This window comes from Mus pahari, chromosome 6 (assembly GCF_900095145.1).
Source record: "Mus pahari chromosome 6, PAHARI_EIJ_v1.1, whole genome shotgun sequence".
Classification (NCBI taxonomy): Eukaryota; Metazoa; Chordata; class Mammalia; order Rodentia; family Muridae; genus Mus; species Mus pahari.
This window is the reverse complement of record NC_034595.1, coordinates 25,532,135-25,539,735: the sequence shown is the minus strand read 5'-3', so window position 1 is coordinate 25,539,735 and position 7,601 is coordinate 25,532,135.

Genomic DNA, 7,601 nt, shown 5'->3' with positions numbered 1-7,601 from the left:
CACTATTGCACATGCCAGAATGATTCTGCTGAAGGGACCCTGATATAGCAGCCTCTTGTGAGGCTATGCCAGTGCCTGGCAAACACAGAAGTGGATGCACACAGTCAGCTATTGGATGGAACACATGGCCCCCAATGGAGGAGCTAGAGAAAATACCCCAGGAGCAGAAGGGGTCTGCAACCCTATAGGTGGAACAACAATATGAACTAACCAGTACCCCCAGAGCTCATCTCCCTAGCTGCAAATGTAGCAGAAGATGGCGTATTCAGCCATCATTGGGAAGAGAGGTCCCTTGGTCTTGCAAACTTTATATGCCCCATAGAGGGGAATGCCAGGGCCAAGAAGTGGGAATGGGTATGTAGGGGAGCGGGGGGGGGATATAGGGGTCATTTGGGATAGCATTTGAAATGTAAATGAAGAAAATATCTAATAAAATAATTAAAAGAAAAAAAACAAAATTCACATTTTTTGTGCAAACTTCCAAAAGCTTTCATATTTTTCCAAACACAACATGATCTAGCTCCTTATAGCAAAAAACCTACTCTGATTACCAACATCTCTATAAGTAAGTTTTGTGTTATTGTAATAAAATAGGATGACAAAAGGCAACTTAAGAAAGAGATTATTTGGCTTAGGATTCCAGACTACTAGAGGTCCATAGTGGTGAAGCATATGGGACAAGCAGGAAACTGTGATTGCCTCTCAACCACACATATAGATACCAGTAATAAAACTGGAAATAGGACTATAAAACCCTCCAAATCTACACCAATAACATACCTTTTTCACCAAGGTGCAATGTTCTAGAATTTCCAAAACCTTCTCAAATAGTACCAACAACTGGAAAAAGTAGATGGGCCCCTGGAATGGGGGGATTTTCATTCCGACCATCTTGTAAGAGGACAGAAAAACAATCAAGAAAATCAAATTATGAAGCCATTCCTGTAATGAACACATAAGTAATAATTTTCAATAATATGCTTGAAGGTTTAATTCAATTACACTTTAGAGGATTTACTATGAGCATTCTGGAGATGTAAGAATATTTGAATATCCACAAATAAGTAAATTTAATATAATACATCAATAGACATAGTACAGAAATTACATGGGTATGTCAATAAATAATTTTTGCCTTTGAAAAAATTTAGTATCTGAGCCTCATAAAAGTTCTGAGGAATCTAGGAATAAAAAAAAAACATACTTCAAGATAATAAAGGCAAAATACAATTCTTAGGGATTATGGCAAGGCAACGAATTAAAAGTAATATCAGATAAGAGAAAGTCACGATAAAAAGCCACTTGCAGAGAAATGAGGTACATTAAACGGAAAAGACTGGGTGGAACTTTCTCCATAAAGAACCTACCTCGTGCATGCAGCCACACCAAGCTACTCATGTTAAATGAGACCCACCAGGGAAGTGTTCAAGGACTTTAAGCACTGGAAGCAAAAACCAAAGAGAGAATCATTCACAGTCCTGGAAGTTCAAAGCAAGAGGCTGAACTCAAAGTGCCTAGTGAGGAGAGTTGAACACAGCAAGAAGGATCCAGATCCAGCACTAGAAATGCAGTACGAGTTTGAAGATTCTCAATGCCCAGTATTCGCGTCTCCAGCCATTGCGGAGAGGGACAAAGTGATCAGCACTGGAGCGGGTTACCAACGTGAAACAGTACACAGGGCAGCATTCTGGTAGCAACAACAGACCCCAAGCAGTCTGGACTGTGAGAAAGGCATAGAATAGTTGAAGACCTCTGAAACTGACATTTTTAAAACCTGCCGACCCATGCCTCTGACAAGGTATAAGCGATTGCAGAGAGTGGTCATTGCATTAGTTTCATGCTTGACCACAAAAACGTCAGTAACAGATGTACCCACCACACATTCTCAGAGACCCACACAGAAATCCCTGCATGAATTGATTGATTGATCCCCAAGGCATCGGAGATAGAGTTGAAATGTGAGAACCCAAGGAAATCAGATGAAGGAGGTCTGGCATAAAGTGATCTTGGGTCTCAGAATTCCTTTTCTCTGGAAGGACATATTGATTTCCCTTTGTTAATTTAGGCCTGGAGCCCAGGTACTCCCCTACCTCACTCTGCCCTGTGAAGGAGGAAGAAAGAGAGGAAGAATAACAGATAAAAGCATGGTTAGGAGGAAGAGAAGAAAGAGGAGGAAAAATGTAATGCTGGCAGAAGCGATGGCAGCGAATTGGGTACAAACATTGACTGACAGAATATCATGTCTTCTTCTGTTTCTCATTTTTATTTTTATTATTTTAAGTTATAGTTTTTTTAATTTAATTTTTAATTTTTGTTGTATTTATTAGTTATAGTGTTGTAACTTCCAACACACTACACAGGCTTTTATGTCTGCCCTTCCTTTGAACTTAATTATACAGTATTCTCTACTGTGTTCATATCTCCAACCAGTAGATGTTCCTTCCCGTTTTTATATTACTGCTTTGTTCCTTCTTTCCCATTCCTTTGTAATGTTACTACTTAAACACTGGTATGCTTAACATTAAAAACATAACCTACATTCTTCTCAGCAAGGGTTTTAGTGCCACTGTCTCTGAAACTCACATAGTGCATAAGTAATACATGCAGTGCTTCTCCTGAAGCCAACACTGGGTTTGAAGTCAGCATCCTCCTCCATGGAGAATAATTCCAAGTTAAGGCTAACTACAAGTCATCAGGAAGACTCACGTGAAATACAAGCAAACAACAATAGCAGTCAGAAAAGGAAGAGTGCTGAAACCTGCAGGACACACACACCACAGCAGTGAAACAAGCACAACAGAGAAACAACAGAAGGGGAGTCATGAGACAGCAGCATACTGTAATCTCTCCCAGGTGCTGGAAACTAAGATGAGATGGCTGAGATGCCCGAAATATATTCTGAACTCTTCTATTTTAAAGGGATCTGTGACTCAAAGACGCATGTGAAGAAAGGTCGGAAGCCAATCAGGACCTGGATAAGAAAGTTGCCAAAATGGGTGTAAAGGTTATAAAACTTGGAAATGTTTGAAAACATGGAGAAAAACTTCAACAAAGAAATTAGTATGTTGACAGGAACCAAACAAAACTTCCGGAAAAATAAAATCAGTCAATCAAATAAAAACAAGGGTAGAAAGCATCAGCAACTGACAGAGTCAAGCAGACCAATGAGATTTAAACACAGCTCTGTTCCTATAAAAATGGCAGAATGAAACTCATTATCTTATACACAAACTATATATGCTTGTGTGAGTGTGGGTGTGTGAGGATGTGTACATGGATGTGTGTGATAAAGTACTGGTGTGAAGAATAATTAACAAACTACCAATTCAATAAAAAGGAAAATAGCAACCCTCAAATGAGTAAATAAATAAAACCTAGATTGAAACGTGGAAAAGTTGATGAGGACTTGGAAGGCGAAGACATGATAAAGGAGTTCTGCTAGTTTCCCATACTAATGAGGTATTATAAAGAAAAAGCACATATTTAACTCAGGGTTATTCTTTCAGAAAAAAAAATATTAAAACTCAAAGCCAGTGAGGCAGGGGGAAACAGGTAACCACATGATAAATCCTACTGAGAACAGCAGACAAATACTTGAGAAAAGTTATTAAAACTACCTAGGAGCAGAGAAGCGACAGGCCACTTTCCTAGTTCATGGATTCTTTGGTTCTGGAGTATATTGGCCAGTCTGTAACATCTTGCATCTGGAAAATTTCCCCAATTGTCTGTACAGAGCCAGCCCATGGCAGGTAGTGAAACTTTGTAATCAGTAGTATGGGGGCATCGGTGGGGGCGGGGGTGGAGGGAGTACGTGTGTGTTTTGAAGCTTCTCAGCATGAGCCCCATGCTCCCCTGTAATTTCTTGTGTGATCCAAACTAACAATGAAGGAGTAATCCCCTGCATTTCTCCCACCCTAAGGCCCTGGTGTTCTAGGCTTGTGCCAACATGCCTTTGCTAGTGAAACTTTTATAGATGGAACACAGTAGGGGAAGTATCCAGTTGGTTAGGGGCATGCTCTCCAGCAGAATTGTGAGATCTTGGTCTCTTCCTCTTCTTCCTTTTCTGTCACTGGTGGAGGCAACTGTGGAGGGTTTAGAGTGGCAGTGACATTAGCAGTACCGGTCTGACACTGGGAACAAGGGAGGTACCTAAAGAAGCATGAAGCATGAACTCAAGTTCATGATGAAAATGTAGAAATGTTGGTTCTGATATCATCATAGGTATCAGCAGCAGCAGTGACAGGGCAAAATAACTAGGGGTAGCAGAGACCAATCCAGTAAAAGGTGGAATCATATTCCTTCAGGCATACTGGTTTCACCTGGACTGCTACTAAAACGTGGTACCTATCCTGGTGGGTCTTTTCACAACAATCAATTGTCAGAACCCTTTGTCAGGTAGGGTTCCCTACTCAGATGATTCTAATTTGTGGCAAGCTAGCATTAAACCAGTCACAATTGAGGCCTTCTACAAGAAAGAGATGTGTTCACAATTCAAGTTTCCCAGCACTTTCAGCAAAACACAGGTCCACAGTAGAGAAGAATAAGACATCATGTTTTTTTCCTAGACCATTATATAATTCTAAAGAAAATAAAAGAGGTAACACCACATTTAAGAAGTACAGCATCTTTGGGATGACTTCTTAAAAAGTGCGAATTAAAAATAAAAAGCCTCTCCACAAGCCTGACATTGAAAGCCTGAATCTATGTCTAAAACAGGTTTTGGTTCTCACTTCTTTACAAGGAAGGAATAATAATGCAAGCCAAGAATAGGATCCTAACTGTAGCAGAAGAATAAGAGGAGACTCTCCTTGGAGAATCTGAAAAGAGGAAGCAAAAAGGAAAGAAAAAGAAAAAGTCCACAGGAACTTCACCATATAGAACCTGCTTGTTACAACTGTGTTTACAAAAGCAATGGCCTGCTTTGCACAACTCTTCTTTCCAATAGGGACACTGCTAAGACTATCTGCCCTGAAATGTCGTTAGTAAATTTTTGGAGACACCCCACATTATGCTCGAGATGCCTGAGACCCCTCATGACAAGGGAGAAAAACTTCCAGGGGTACTGTGTTTTAGAGAGCCTCTTGTGGTGCTCAGTATGAGTACTGTGAGACCGGAAGACTAACTTCTTTGACACAAGCACCTCTTGATGCCATTTCTGCAATTATTCTTAGTGCTTATCATTCTCTTTATCTATCTACTGTTCCTTTCCTTTCTTCCTTCCTTGATTAAACCAGTATTTGGTGACCTTGCAAGACCTAGTAGGAGCTGTCTTGATATCCAGAAACTAGATGTTAACAATAATATTAAGGTGAAGGCCTCTCATGAATTCAAGAGAAATGTATGTTACAGTCACTCGCTCTAGGTGGAAATGAAAGTAATCCAGAGCTGCAGGCAGAGATGAGTAATTCTGCAGCTGTTGCCCCCAGTCTTAGTCTCAATTCTGTGTAATAAAAGTAGGATATTTTTATCATAAAATTGAGGGTTGAGTAATATACAGATATTTCCCAGAAAGTTAGCAATGGGTTCCTTGCATTTAGGGATGATGGTGGCTCCGTACAGGTTGAGTGAGGATGTTTTTGTAGACACAGAGTTGGGATCCAAAAATTACAAAGACTGCAGGGTCAGCCATATGACCTCATGTTTGCTCTTTTATGAAACCACATTGTCTAACATATGTCTGAAAGATACTGATTTTGCATCTGAATACTGCTGCCCCTGACCTCACTGAAGACTGGTGGTCGGGAGATATAAAAAAAAAAAAAATTGTGCTTGCTGTCAAATTTTTATGTCTGGGATTGTATAGTTCCCTTTTTTTTCTGTTCTAAATCTGTACTATTCTGTGTCACAAGAAAATGTTGGCACAGGATAATAGAGAAGCATTTACCCATCCCCTATGAATTTTGTAACCAAATTTCATCATATGATTTCAATAAAAGACTGGGGCTGAGTCAACTCTAGGTGAACATCCTGCCTCCCAAGTTCAAGGGCTCACCTGCCAATACGCCAGCCTGTCAGTATTGTGTCTCGATTGTGTGTTTTCTTATTTGCTTACCAGGTATCCCTACTTGACCCCCAACTCTTGTTGAGGCTGGACCCAGGCAGTAAATGCAGAAAGTGTTTACCTTCTGACTTGGAGTACGGATCCCTGGATAGGATCCTAGAGGCTTAAGTCTGGGAGAAGAAGTAAGTAAGCTTGCTGAAGGGCGAAGTCAATAAAGGTATTCCATGACATTCCCAGGTACCCAAAGAGCAAAAGCAGATGTCCTCCGGCCACTGTCCAATCCCTCGGCATGACCTTAGTCAAGTGTGTTCAACACAAATGTGAACAGGTGGTATGCACACAACTATCTACACATGTCCTAATCTTTTAGCCCATATTGTGAGGGTGGGTCTATCCTTAGGTGAGATCAATTCTTCACATTTTCTTAAATACATTATTTAAGACAGCCTCAGGTTTGCAAATTCTATTTCCAGCTGCAAAAGTTATACTTTAATATTTTCTAATCCTGTGAAAAGAGAGAAGTCTGCAGGGTGACTCAAGTAATTAGGTGGCCTTGAGAATCTCAGTAGATGTAACTTAAACCATTTAAAAAGATAACTGCAAATTAAATTAGTTCATTCTAATTATGCAAAAATGATAAATTCAAATAAGCAAGCTAATTCACTTCTAAATTAAATTTTTTCAATCATTTGGCATCTCAAATCAAAGCAAATGGGTAATGTTACCAATTATATCCATTTAACTCTTAAATTTAAATACATAAACATGTGATGATCTGAATTAAAATTCTTATTTGATATGCATCTGACTTACTACCATTTGCACTTGGGAAGGGAGCTGCATTCAATAAGTAAGCCAGGATCATGACCTTGAAAAATCGAAGGGTGGTCACAGGAGTGCTTTTGCAAGAGTCTAACATCAATGAGAATGTGTCTCTGAAAGAGAATTGAGGTAGATCTGAGCAAAGAAGGGTACACTATGGAAAGCCACATGGTAGTTAAGGGAAGTATTTACATTTCAAATGTTATCCCCTTTCCTATGCAAACCTCCTACCCCACCCCCATCCCCCTTAGCCTGTGTCTTAGTCAGGGTTTCTATTCCTGTACAAACATCATGACAAAGAAGCAGTTGGGGAGCAAAGGGTTTATTCAGCTTACATTTCCACATTGCTGTTGATCACCAAAGGATGCAGGACTGGAACTCAAGCAGGTCAGGAAGCAGGAGCTGATGCAGAGGCCATGGAGGACTGTTCTTTACTGACTTGCTTCCACTTGCTTGCTCAGCCTGCTCTCTTATAGAACCCAAGACTACCAGCCCAGAGATGATCCCACCCATAAGGGAACCTCACCCCTTGATCACTAATTGAGAAAACACCTTACAGCTGGATCTCATGGAGGCATTTCCCCAACTGAAGCTCCTTTGTGATAACTCCAGCTGTGTCAAGTTGACACAAAACTAGCCAGTACACCCTGCTTCTATGAGGGTGATCTGCCACCCATTCAACCACTCCTGCCTCATGACCCAGGCATTCCTCTATACTGGGGCATCAAGCATTCACAAGACCAAGGGTTTCCCCTCCCATGCCAGATAAGGCCACTTC